The sequence below is a fragment of the Bubalus bubalis genome, chromosome 11, assembly GCF_019923935.1.
Source record: "Bubalus bubalis isolate 160015118507 breed Murrah chromosome 11, NDDB_SH_1, whole genome shotgun sequence".
Classification (NCBI taxonomy): domain Eukaryota; kingdom Metazoa; phylum Chordata; class Mammalia; order Artiodactyla; family Bovidae; genus Bubalus; species Bubalus bubalis.
In genome coordinates this window covers 38,480,183-38,493,865 of record NC_059167.1, presented here as the reverse complement: position 1 = coordinate 38,493,865, position 13,683 = coordinate 38,480,183, and the positions used below count along the sequence as shown (strand labels likewise).

Here is a 13,683-nt window from a genome sequence, read left to right as displayed (position 1 = left end):
CAGTATTCTTGCCTGGGAAATGCCATGGACAAAGGAAACTGGCAAGCTACAGTTCATGGGGTCACAAAAGAGTCAGAGATGACTTAGCAGCTAAGCAGCAGCAGCAGTCTGTGGTTCCACAGTTCCCCTTATTCACAGTTTTGCTTTCCGTGGTTTCAGTTATCTACAGTGAATGGCAGTCCAAAAATATTAAATGGAAAATTTCAGAAATAAACAATCCACAAAGTCTAACCTGCATGCTACTCTGAGTGGAGTGATGAAATTTCATACCATCCTGCTGCATCCCACCTGGGACATGACATCCCTTTGTCCTGCTTATTCTGCCAGTTAGTCACCTAGTGGCCACCTCAGCTATCAGATAAACTGTATTTCAGTGCTTGTGTTCAAGTTACCCTTCTTCTACTTAATAAAGTTCCCAAAACACAAGAGTAGTGATTCTGACAATTTGAATAAGGGAAAAAAAAAAAGCCATAAAGTGCTTCCTTTAAATGAAAAGGTGAAAGTTTTCAATAAAGGGGAAAAAAAAAAAAAACCTATGCTGAGACTGGTAAGTGGTATGGTAAGAACAAACCTATCATGAAACTGTGAAGAAGAAAAAGAAATTCATGCTAGTTTGCTGTCACACCTCAAACCGTAAAAGTTACAACCCCAGAGTGATACGTGCTTAGCTGGGATGGAAAATTAAATTCATATTAAATTCATAAATAAGATATTTTGAGAGATAATATTCACACGACTTTCATTATACTACACTGTTCTAACTGTTCTATTTTATTCTTATTGTTAATCTCTTATTGTACCTAATTTATAAGTTAAACATTATCACAGATGTGTAGGTAGAGGGAAAAACAGTATATACAGGATTCGGTACTATGCATGGTTTCAGGCATTCACTGAAGAGATCTTGAGACATATTCCCCCACCAATAAGAGGGGGCTGCTATATTTGTTATAGGGGCCCAAGTGGACTAAGGCAGTGACTGAGATCTTATCCTTCATTATGACAGGAGCTGTGCTGGATGCTGGGAATAGAATAGTGAACATGTCACATCAGGTCCTTGTGCTGACAGAACTTGCATTCTAGTGGAATGGAGAACACATTAGTCCCTCACCCTCCACTACTATAACACCTTCCTGAAATGCTCCCTCCTCCCGTTTCTTCATCTTAGCCATGGCCCAAAGTCCAGCCCAAGTCCCAGCTTCTGTAGTACCTCCAGCGAGGCTAGTCTACAAACTGTGGTACCTATCCTGCCCTTCTTAGAACTTTCTGGTGGTCACCGTTTATTTGTTGGCATTTTGATGCATCTGTTTTCCCAGAGAGTCTGAAATTGCCTGATGGTTTGAGACTCTGGTTCAGTGGTTCAAGACTCTGGTCCCATCTATCTTCACAACACTTACGGAGTATCTGAGTCCTTCTTGTCACCCCTTGGGTCCAGACAGTTGGGGGAAGCAGGCAGAAAACCTCTGTACCCTACCAAGAGTGTAGCACTCTCTAGCCACCTTCTCAGGAACAGCTGCCAAAAAATGAGGCATCTGTATTTTTCACCACCTACATCATCTCTGGATCAGTGGGGAGGAAAGTTGGGGTTGGCTTCCAAACCTCTGGGTTTATATCCCAGTTCTTAGACTTAACTTGAAGAAGCAAAATGCAATGTAATCAGTAGGAGCTAAACACCTCTGGTGTTTTGAGGAGAGAAATAACAAATGACAGTTTGGTGAAACAGACATGATCTGAGCAAGAGATAAAAGACTAGCAGCACTTGGACACGTGGAGAAGCTATGCAAGGGTGCACCAAGGGGATGGAACAGCACAAGTAAGTAACAGAGTGGGGTACCACCCTCCAGGCCTCTCCCCAGCCTTCTCTGCTCTCTCCAAGCTCTGAGAGCCAAACTGTGAGATGGGCATCAGCTGGCCTCCCTGGTCCTCTGGCTTCCAGTTGGATTCAGCCAGTGGGAGGCACCAGTAGATTAGAGGATGGGAAAAGAATGATATTAGGATATTTGTTGCCCAGACCCCTCCCAACCAAGCTTCAGCTCAGCGATACTGGATTGCTCTAGCCAAAGGCCTTGGGTCTTATGGGATGGCCCTCTCCTCAGCTACAGCTTTTTCTCAAGGTGCCAGTAATCACTCCCTCTGCTTGCTTCCTCATGCCCCAAATCAATACATTTGCTTCACTACTCATGCTGGTTCCCCTTAACCCTACCCACACCTTTGTAAACAGTTGTTTCATTAAACCCTCTTAACAGCCTTGAGCATGCCAAGTATTTTCCAAGACCCTAACTAATAAGCTGGGAAAGCCAACCAGAATTGACTGACATTGAGAGGAGTAGATAATAAGGAAACACCACAGTCCAATTATAAAGGGCCATGCTAGGCAACTGAGGCTTTATACTGAAAAACAAAAAAACAAGTTTTAAGAAGTGATAGAACAGAGGAGGCAGCATTGAGAAAATGAATCTAGTGTCAGGGAGAAATTAAATCGAAGGAGAGGCAAAACCAGGTCTGGAAGTCCGGAGACTAGTGCAGAGGTCCAGGTGTAATGATAAGGGCCTAAAATACAGTGTTAGCATTAGAAATACAAATAAAAATTTAGATAAGACAGAGAAAAGGGAAAGAGAATGATTGAATGAGAGGTAGGAAGGGCCCCTTCAGGAAAACAAAAGCCAAAGTTGGTATCTAGGCAGCTGAAGAGAGAGGAATTGTTTGGGCAGAAACAGGGAAGTCTAGGCAAGGGCCTGTCTGAGCTAGTCTGGGACAGTTAAGAGATTTAGGAAACAGAATCACCTACAATAAGCATGGCACAACTGTGGGCAAGGAGGAAGGGAGTCTAAACCAGAGTCCACTGGGAACAGGGAGAAAGAAGACTGGGTGGGCATATGTAAGTAAAGTTTGGGGTTGGAAGCTTAATCCTAGACAATAGTCATCTAATCTAAGGGTCACAAAGAAGAACCTGCAGGCCCAATGCAGACCAGAGCTGTGTTTTGTTTGACTCACAAATTCTGCCTAAATTCTGAATTAGTAATGTGAGAACATTACTAACCCAACATTAAAAATTTTGAATATGCCAGGTGGCGCTACTGGTAAAGAACCCACCTGCCAATGCTGCTGCTGCTAAGTTGCTTCAGTCGTGTCCGACTCTGCGACCCCATAGACAGCACCCCACCAGGCTCCCCTGTCCCTGGGATTCTCCAGGCAAGAACACTGGAGTGGGTTGCCATTTCCTTCTCCAATGCATGAAAGTGAAAAGTGAAAGTGAAGTCGCTCAGTCGTGTCCGACCCTCAGCGACCCCATGGACTGCAGCCTTCCAGGCTCCTACATCCATGGGATTTTCCAGGCAAGAGTACTGGAGTGGGTGCCATTGCCTTCTCCAACCTGCCAATGCAGGAGACATAAAAGACACAGGTTCAGTCCCTGGGTTGGGAAGATCCCCTGGAGGAGGGCATGACAACCCACTCCAGTATTGCCTGGAGAATTCCATGGACAGAGGCGCCTGGAGGGCTACAGTCTATAGGGTTACAAAGAGTCGGACACGACTGAAAGGAGCACGAACACACCTTCAAAATTCCAGATCGTTGGCCTCTCTGACAACACTAAGCCCACATTCTCTCATGTCAGCTCTCAGCTGGAACTGCCCATCTATAGATTGGTCACTGACAATCTACACACTGAACGAAGTTAAAGCTCACCCAGCCCCACATAGCCAAGATTCGTATTTGTTACCACTTAGCCCTGGCTGTGTGTGAGCTGTGGTCCCTGCTAAAGGCAATGAGAGCCCTTGGAAGTTCTTAAGGAAACTGAAGAAGACCCCCGCGGGGGAGTTGAGAGGATGACTTAGAGAAACAGATGAATTCAGCATTTCTGAGTGTTTACTATGTGCCAGGCACTGTGCTACGATGCACCGGGATGAGTAAGACCAGGGATATGAAGGTCATTCAACAGCTGATTCAGAAATTTAGGAACCAGCCAGGGTTTGGAATAGACATGAGAAGAGAGATAAAGGTGTGAATGCAAAACCGATATTGAAGCCATTTTTGTGACAAATTAGCCACAGGGGATAAAGAAGGAAGGATGTGAAATGGGACCTTGCTCTGGGTGGCTATATGGAAGAGAGGGGGTAAGTGCAGCAAAGTGCAGCAAAGGTCCAAAGCACCAGGGGAGAGAAAGAAACCACACCCTCTGAGAACCTTGAGAACCAAAGGAGTGAAGCCCATGGAGGTATTACACAAGCAGCACCCTTCCTCTTGGCTCACTTCCCCTTGAGTAATGACATCGCCTGTGTGTTCAGGAACTGGATTACTATTTTAACAAATAAGAAAATGAAGCAACCTTCATTTAGGCCTGCAGGGCCATGTCAGAACTCTACCTCTAGAGCTGTGGCAATGCCAAATGTTTGTTTAAACATTAAGCTGTGAGACTAGTGCTCTAGGAGTGGACCAAGAGCAAATAGATCCAGGAAACAATTCCACACAGCTCCTTGATGATTCAGGGCTTAGAATCACATTGGGGTTCTTTAGTTCCCTAACTCTTTAGGAGGGAACTATAGGAATTTTCTTTAAAGAATTGCTGATTAAGAGTTACTAATGAGGACGCAGCAATGAAACACTGACTCCCTTTGCTGCTGAGAAGTTTCCTACAAGTTTTCCTAGCCTATATACATTTTACCGGAGAAGGCAATGGCACCCCACTCCAGTACTCTTGCCTGGAAAATCCCATGGATGGAGGAGCCTGGTAGGCTGCAGTCCATGGGGTCGCTAAGAGTCGGACACAACTGAGCGACTTCACTTGCACTTTTCACTTTCCTGCACTGGAGAAGGAAATGGCAACCCACTCCAGTGTTCTTGCCTGAAGAATCCCAGGGATGGGGGAGCCTGGTGGCTGCCGTCTATGGGGTCACACAGAGTCAGACACGACTGAACTGACTTAGCAGCAGCATACATTTTACAGTCAGAAAGCCTTATAATAGTGAAGGACTGACAATTTCCCCAAACCATACATTAACTAAGCAGAAAACAGAAACTCTATTCATGGGAGGGAAATCAGCTCACATTTCAGCTCCAGAAAAGGGGAAAATGTCAGTCAATCGGATTATTGCAACTGAAAAATTTCAGGTTTTGAATGAATTATATGGGGGGAAGTGTCTTGTTTCCTTGCTTGCTTTAGCCAATGGGAGCTTGACCACTTAAGTTCTAGTGCATAAAGCATCACAATTTAGCTCCCCTTTAACCCCACCATTCACAGTTGGCCTTCAGTCAAATAAGTATACTGAAGGTTTCAACATGTGCATAAGCCTGTGCGTGTCCATCCTGAGACTGTAGAACAAGGCACACAGGAGAGGGGGAGCCTAACATAGAATTAATTTGCTTCCAGTCACACAGCAAGGATCCAGCTTTGCCTTGATCTCCTGAACCCACTCAATGATCACAATAAAAGTATGCATCAGCCTCAGGAGTGTTGTGATTCCCACTCAGAGTTTCACATACAAGAAGACTCTGAGGAATGGAGTTTGATTATAAATAGGGACTGGCCAATTTGTCAGGCATACTGTTGCCTGGAATCCAGCATGTGAGGTCTTAACACAATGAGAAAAGACTCTTTAAATATAAGTTATACAAGTGTTCTTTGAATGTGATTGAAGAGATGCCAAATTCAATCCTTTAATGGCTAGGACAGAACAAGGGGGTGCCAGGTAACAGGTGTGCCAGGTTCCTCAAGCTCGTGTCTTTCCTGCATCTAGATAAATGACACAGTTCCCCATTACTGCATAAGGGATGAGGATATATTGTATGAGGATATATCAGCAGTCAGAGACCCAAATCCACCTTCCAGGTAGTGCCAGGTAGAGCTCGTCCTTAACTATTCTGGGTCATGTTTTCTTCAACAATGGAATAAAGGATTGAATTGCATAGGTTCAAAGGTCCCTTCCTTCTCTAAACATTGTGATCCACTAAATGAGGGGGAAAGGGAAACAGGTTCACAAGCAGATACTCAAATGGGAATACTTGTTCTACTAACTCTTTAAACGGATTGGGCTCTGAATTATTGCAGCAAAGAATGACAAGGGTTTGTTGCCAGGGCTTGAACATAATCAGAATGGGAACCATATCTCCCTTTCTGTTCCCCCAAGTCTGACCATGATTCACTGGGAGTCACTGTGCACTATCCCAGACACTAGGAAAACACCAGAAAAAAAAAATCACCGAAGGTTTTCTATGTGACGGGACAGGCTATGTTTTTCACGTAATTTCTCACAACAACCTGAGAGGTTGGTATTATTATCCCTGTTCTATAAGTAAGGAAACAGACATTGTGGAGCCATGGGCAAGTCACAACCACTTTGAGTCCATTTCCAGAAGTGTAAAATAAGTCACTGTGTCCAGCTGACTTTAAAGGCCCCTCCTTCTCTGTGACTCAAATACAAGCTTAGATTTGACCACCTAGACCTTGAAAGGCTCATGATTACCATCCAAACCCAGTTGTCTAGTCCCCCACCTTGAGCACCATTCACAGGCTCACAGAAACACAAAACCACATCTACTAAACCCAGAACCTCCTTGGGATGCTCTCACATTCTGTACTGTAAGCAAGGTGATTATTAAAACCCATTATCGTGGGCTGCCTTAAAGCAAACTGCCAAGGAAAAGAGAAAGTACATCGAGTGAAATCACCATAGGCCCCAGAAGTCAGAGACTGGTCCCAGAATAAAAACAGAGGTATCTCCTCTCCATTACTATAGATAGGGCCTGAGCTTGCTGCATGAAATGAAAGCTCCCGAGAACCAAGCTAGGGTCAAAACTTGGAAAATCATTATGATTAGAAAGGAATTACCCCATGGTCCTTAAGAATCATCACCAGCAGCATCAACCCATCACCCACCACGGAATTATAAAGCATCTGCTCTGTACATGGCTCAGCAACTAGGCTGGTGATTTGCTTAAAATGTCAAGTTCTGTTTTTTCCTAACTTTCAGGATCATGAAGGGGAAGAAGGTCTTAACAACCGCAGACAGGATCCAAGGGACAATACAGAGTATCTCTAGAAAGAGCATATGAGATTCTCTCGGGTAGGTAAGGGAGAGGGGTCCTACGAGAAACTGAAGGACCTTCTGGGATCATGACTTAGAGTGCCCAGATCTATTTACTTGCTAGAGCTGCCCTTAAAAACAAAACCAAACAAGAAAAAAAGGCTAAACGACAGAAATTTATGTTCTAACAGTTCTGGAGGCTGGAAATTCAAGGTCAGGGTCCCTTGGGGCCCTATGTAAAAGGAGCAGTATAATATTTTGATATATTAACCAACTCTTTTCACTTTGATATTCCTAGTTACCCTGACAGTCAACCCCACTCAGGCAACCAGACATGTGGCACGGAAGGTTCATCCCATGGATCTGCAGAACCAAAGGGTCAGATGCTTAAGCTTTTGTTTTCAAAGGGCGAAGTCCAGATTTAATTAGTCTGCCTCATCAGGCTATCCTACAGCAAAAATTGAACCAGAAATGTCAGTGGCTCGGCAAAACAAAACTTATTTGAGCTGAGCCTTCCTCCTCCATCTTTTAGCAACATCATTTGGAACACAGAGCCTTGAAGGTCAGTGTAACCTTCAAGAAAGAGCTTGGAAGGAAGAAAGAGCTCATTATTCCATCTAACATTCCTCAGCCTGTATAGTATTCTGCTCAGGCTTTCACAACAAGATACCACAAACTGGGTTGCTCAAACAGCAGAAATTTATTTCTTACTATTCTAGAAGCTGGAAGTCCAAAACCAAGGTGTCAGCATGTATAGTTTCTCCTGAGGCCTCTCTCCTAGGCCTGGACCTCCTTACATCCTCGTGTGGTCTTGTCTCTACATGCACCCCTGGTGTCTTTTTCTTTTTTCATAAAGACACTAGTCATAATGGATTAGGGTCCTACCCTTATGATCTCATTTAACCTTAATTCCCTTTTTAAAGGCCCTCTCTCTGAATAGTCAGATTCTAAGATATGGGGATTAGGATTTCAACATACGAATTTTTAAGGGGATGCAATTCAGTCCATAATACCAGTATTTGCCCCTTCTGAAGTTGCGGCCATAGACAGCCCCAGTGTGCTCTAAATTTACTGTTCTTTACAAAGTACTCTCCCCATCTTTCCACCCTAACTTAGCAATTTTACAAAGTAAATCACAGGGGTCCCTGGCTGAGTCTGATTTTCTTCTTCCTATTAACATCCACATTTATTGGATTATATAGACTTTTAAGGTTGGGCATTAAGAAACAGCTAGCTGGCTTTAGGTCTAATCTGGCCAGCCTGTAGCAACTTCTATCTACTGCTCCTATTTACCAAATCTTTAAGGGTCATAGAGGAGTTATGTAATGTGCAATGGGGCAGGGGAAGGTGAAAAGAAAAGAGGAATGAGAAATATGCCACTGGGCCCAGAAATGCCTCATCATGGGTCAGTCTCCACTCCCTATAAGACAACTTCCTGTGTTACATCACATCAAATTAACAAGCCTAGACACAGGTAAGATGTAGAAGAAACTGTTCTGCAAAAGAGTTCTAGTTTCCTATCAACATTAAATTTCATTTTCTGTGGCAGAACACTAGTCACAAAGACCCACACACATAGACCCAGGGCCCTGACTGACATTTCAAGCATTCCAGCTCCAGATGTGTTCAGCCACTAGGAAAAAGAAACCCAAATTATTTTAAGCAGAGTCATTTCACAAACCACCAGCTGTCCCCTGGATAAATTCTGAGTGTTTTAGTTGTAGTTACAAGCAATAATTTCCAAAGTACTTATTTATTCAAAAAATATTTATTGACTAATTTCTGGAGAAGGAAATGGCTACCCATACTGGTAATCTTGCCTGGGAAATCCCATGGACAGAAGAGCCTGGAGGGCTACATTCCATAGGATGGCAAGAGTTGGACTCGACTCAGCGACTGAACCACCACCACATTCTGTGGACCAGGACTGGGGACATAATGGCAATGGCTTGGGGTCCAGAGAGGAACACAAGTTCTAGCAAACAGTACTTATTTCACTCCCTTGTGCCAGGTATAGCACTGGACACCTTAAATACAGGGGAAGGTATGATTATCTCCACGGTACAATGAAGAAGTCAAGGTGAAAAGAAGTCCAAAAGACAAGCTCACGCTGCTAGTCAGTGGAAGCATCAAGATCAGAAGTCATGTGACCTGACTTCCTGGGCAGGACCTTCCACTTAACCAGGAACTTGGGTAGAAAATAAACATTTACATCTTCACTAATTTCTAACTGAAATTTAGCACTTTCTTGAATTTTATACAGTGGCTCAGATGGTAAAGAATCTACCTGCAATGCAGAAGACCTGGGTTTGATCCCTCGGTGGGGACGATCCCCTGGAGAAGGGAATAGCTACCTACTCCAGCATTCTTGCCTGAAGAATCCCATGGACAGAGGAGCCAGGCAGGCTACAGTCCATGGCATCACAAAGAGTCTAACACAACTGAGTAACAAACACTTCTTTCTTCTCAGGCAACAAACCCCAGCAAATACATGCAGTACCTATGACTTTATCACCAATAGAAGTCACAGATATTTTCTTATATTATGGGCATAACCCAAATCTTGAAATATTATTTATGTTTGTTACTATTTCAAAATTATGATAGCTATTAGATCCACTGCTAGATGATATTACTTAATGCATTATTTTTAAAAGGCATATATACTACTACATCAATTCTCTTAATATTTGGACAAGTGTTTTGGAATAGGTTTCCCTTATAACACTCTGCCTTTTATTTTACACCTTCAAAAGCACTGAACCTAAAAGTGGTTCTTAGTCTCCCCAAAACTGCCAAAGTGGTACATGGCACAAAAAATGGGTCAGAACCCTACACTACAACAATGGGCAGCCCAGGCAAATCCAGAGCTCTGCTCCCTGTGTCTTTGAGTAAAAGGCTAGGTTGGGATTTTTATTATTAAAAGAGAGAAACGAAGAGAAAGGAAAGCACCCCAATTTCACCAGAAAACACTTTCCTCCAGTTCCTGTTTAGCACAGGCCCTAAATGCTCTCCACGGCTGGTTCCAGCCATAGCTGAAGGACACTTCTTGAGCCCCCGCCCCTCCATCCCACAGGCTGTGTGGATAAATGCGCCCCACTGTGGGCAGACCAGCAGACGTCACCTCCTACCCCTGTGGGCTGAGAACCCCTTGCGCGCTGGGACCACGCTGGATTGACAGTCAACAAGTGGAAGATGCCAGAAATTCCTACACACCAGGGCACCAAGAAATTCCCATACACGAGACCACGGATACATTGGTTTTTAACCTCCCCGCGCAGGGCAGCAGCTCCACGACCCCAGGACGTCGCAAGACCAGGGTTCCAGCAGGGGCTGCAAGAGCTGTGGATGACGCGGGTGGAGAAAAAAAACGTGTGAAGCGAAATCGAACGCGATGCACAGGGGCTGCGCTGTCCCAGATGCGGGACAGAGCTGGATTAACAATCGGCTTTAGGGGTGACCTCAATCCCGCCGGGTCCCTTTTCCCTGGCCAAGTGCCTGATATCGGCCGCGGGATGCCTCTTACCCAGAGGTGCGCGGAGCCTCGGGCCACAGCGTTGGCGCAGTAAAAGCTGCCGCTTCCTGCTAGGGCTCGCGGCCTCTGCTGGGGCCCGTGCGGTCCCTGGGCGGAGGCTGGAGGCGGGGAGAGCGAGCCTCCCCCCACCCCCGGGAAAGTTCCGGAAAGGTCCCGCCGCTGCCCCGCCCGGCGCCACAGCCCGGGGAACCAAGGCCAAGTGCAGGCTACACCCGGGCTTCCAGCGCGCACGGGGGACAGCCGGGGGCGCGGGTCAAGCGGGTCAGGGGCACTGCCGGCAGGGCAGACTCGCCCCTACACAGTGCACCGTGCGGTGCAGCCGGGACCCCTTGGTGCCTCAGAGGAGGGCACGGAGGCCACCTGTCGCCCCCCACCCCACCCCACCCCCCATCCCGTGTGCCTACATTGTTGCGTAACTGGGAAGGACAAAGGTGAAGGCGGGTCTGTGGATAGAGGCCTGGCGGTTTGTGTCGGGTCCTTCAGTGAGCCCTGTGCTTCTCATCTGGTCCCCAGGGCTGTCCAGAGAGACCGCTTTCCCGCGCTTCTTTCACACGTAAAAGGTAACCGAGGCTGAGAGAAGCCCCCAAACTTGCCTTGGTAAGCAAGCGCCAGAGCAGCGCTCTCAACCCCAGGATGGAGGTCACGGTGAGCAGGCTTTCAGACACTAATCTCCACGCAACGTTGGGTCCTACTTTCATGAATGGACGTTTCAGTTGGCTGCTCTTTCTAAGTAGGTGTGAAACGCAGGTGAATAGTTCTCCACTACGTCAGATCTAGAACACCTTTTTATAACATATAGGATGTCCAGAAGTCTTACTGCAATTTTAAGCTTTAATAATTTCAGATGTGAGTTAACAAACTTTCCTTTAAAAAGTGCCTTGAAAGTTTAATTATTTTTTTTACATTTCATTCTGTGAATTTTGAATAATCTCTTTTGAATTTTTTCAGTCAACTTTTTAAGGTCAAATCCTAGCAAACCAAAAATTGAGGCAATCACAGAGAAGTAGGAGCCTAATAAAGTTGAACTTCTGAGCTCCTCCCTCTGGTTTTGTCTTGTCAGGTTTATCTTTTGAGGTAACCCTGGTTTATATTATGTGTTCCACTTCTGTCTGTATACCCTACAGCACACTTACCACCAAAAATTGTTTCCATCTAATTTTTTAATCCATCCAACACTCTGTGTCTTTCAATGTGTGAATTCAACCCATTTACATTTGGGATGATTATTGATAAATGAGGACTTAATATTGCCATTTTATCCTTTAGTTTCTGGTTGCTCTATATCTCCATTGTTCCTTTTCCTTTTGTTTCTGTCTGCTATTTTAGTTTGGTGGTTTTCTGTGATATTTTTGTCAATTTCCTCTTTTTTTTTTTTTTTTTTTTTTAATGTTTCATGTCTCTGCTCTAGATTTTTGTTTTCTGGTCACCATGACATTTGTATAAAATGTCTCATAGGTAAAATAATCCTTCTGCTGGTAGTATCTTATCTTTATTTACCTATATAGGCTTCTTCCTTTTCCTTTCCCGTTTTTTGTTTTTGGTTTTTTTTTTTTTTTCTGTTTCTGTTGTCTCACATTACCTCTCTACATTGTTACAAAGTTGAAGTATACACTAGTTTTTTTTTTCTGCTCTCCTCCTTAACCTTTATGCTATAATAGTGTTTAAAACCTAATCTTATTGAGAGTTGCAATTTTCTGGTTCTATGTATTCAGTTCAGTTCAGTCGCTCAGTCCTGTTCGACTCTTTGCGACCCCATGAATCACAGCACGCCAGGCCTCCCTGTCCATCACCAACTCCTGGAGTTCACCCAGACTCAAGTCCATCGAGTCGGTGATGCCATCCAGACATCTCATTCTCTGTCATCCCCTTTTCCTCCTAACCCCAATCCTTTCCAGCATCAGTCTTTTCCAATGAGTCAACTCTTCGCATGAGGTGGCCAAAGTACTGGAGTTTCAGCTTTAGCATCAGTCCTTCCAAAGAACACCCAGGACTGATCTTTAGAATGGACTGGTCGGATCTCCTTGTAGTCCATCGGACTCTCAAGAGTCTTCTCCAACACCACAGTTCAAAAGTATCAATCCTTCGGCACTCAGCCTTCTTCACAGTCCAACTCTCACAACCATACAAGACCACTAGAAAAACCATAGCCTTGACTAGACGGACCTTTGTTGGCAAAGTAATGTCTCTGCTTTTGAATATGCTGTCTAGGTTCTATGTATCACCTTGCTCAAAGTTTTATGTATTTTGCCTTTCTGTTTTCTGGTAGAAGAGCTCCTTACAAGACTTCTTATAAGGAAGTGTAGTAGTGATGAACTCCCTCAGTTTTTGTTTGCTTGGGAAAGTGTTTATTTCTCCTTTATATATGAATGATAATTTTACTGTATAGAGTATTCTTGGGCAACAGTTTTTAATCTCTCAATATTATAAGAATGTCATTCCACTTCCTCCTGGCCTGCAGGGTTTCTGCTGAGAAATCTGCTGAAAGCCTAAATGGGGTTCCTTTGTATGTTACCATCCTTTTTTCCCTAGTTGCCTTTAAAATCCATTCTTTTTTAAAAATAATTTTATTTATTTTTGGCTGTGCTGGGTCTTCGTTGCTGCCAGTGTGCTTTCTCTAATTGCAGGCGCTACTCTCCATTGTGGTGCATGGGTTTCTCATCGCAGTTGTTTTCTGTGGTGGAGCACAGGCTCTAGACCACCAGGCTTTAGTAGTTGTAGTGCACAGGCTTTGTTGATCCATGTGGGATCTTCCTGGACCAGGGATCAAACCCGTGTCTCTTGCATTGGCAGGTGGATTCTTTACCAGTGAGCCACCAGGGGAACCTCTAAAATTCATTCTTTGTCACTGACTTTTGACAGTCTTAATGTGTCTTGAAGAAGATCCTTTGGCATGTGTCTTGGATGCTGTCTTAGCTTCACAGACTTGTATATCCAGTTCCTTCCCTGGGTTTGGGAAATTCTCAGGTATTATTTAAATTCTCTGCTCCCTTCTCAAGCTTTTCTTTCTGAGATAGTCATTACCCTAATGTCACACTTCCTAAGAGAGTCAGATAACTCACAGAATTTCCTCATTCTTAAATATCTCATTTCTCTTTCCTCTTCCAGTTGTATCATTTCTAGATTTGT

General features: G+C 44.4%; 1 protein-coding gene across 1 annotated transcript in view; it reads right to left on the bottom strand.

Moving 5' to 3' along the window:
- The window catches only part of SQOR (sulfide quinone oxidoreductase), a 62,391-nt gene extending 51,691 nt beyond the window's left edge, over positions 1–10,700 (bottom strand). The window contains exon 1 of the mRNA XM_025295519.2: positions 10,549–10,700. The gene's annotated coding sequence lies outside the window, so the exon portion shown is untranslated. The remainder of the gene's footprint in view (positions 1–10,548) is intronic.
- Positions 10,701–13,683: the final 2,983 nt, after the last annotated feature.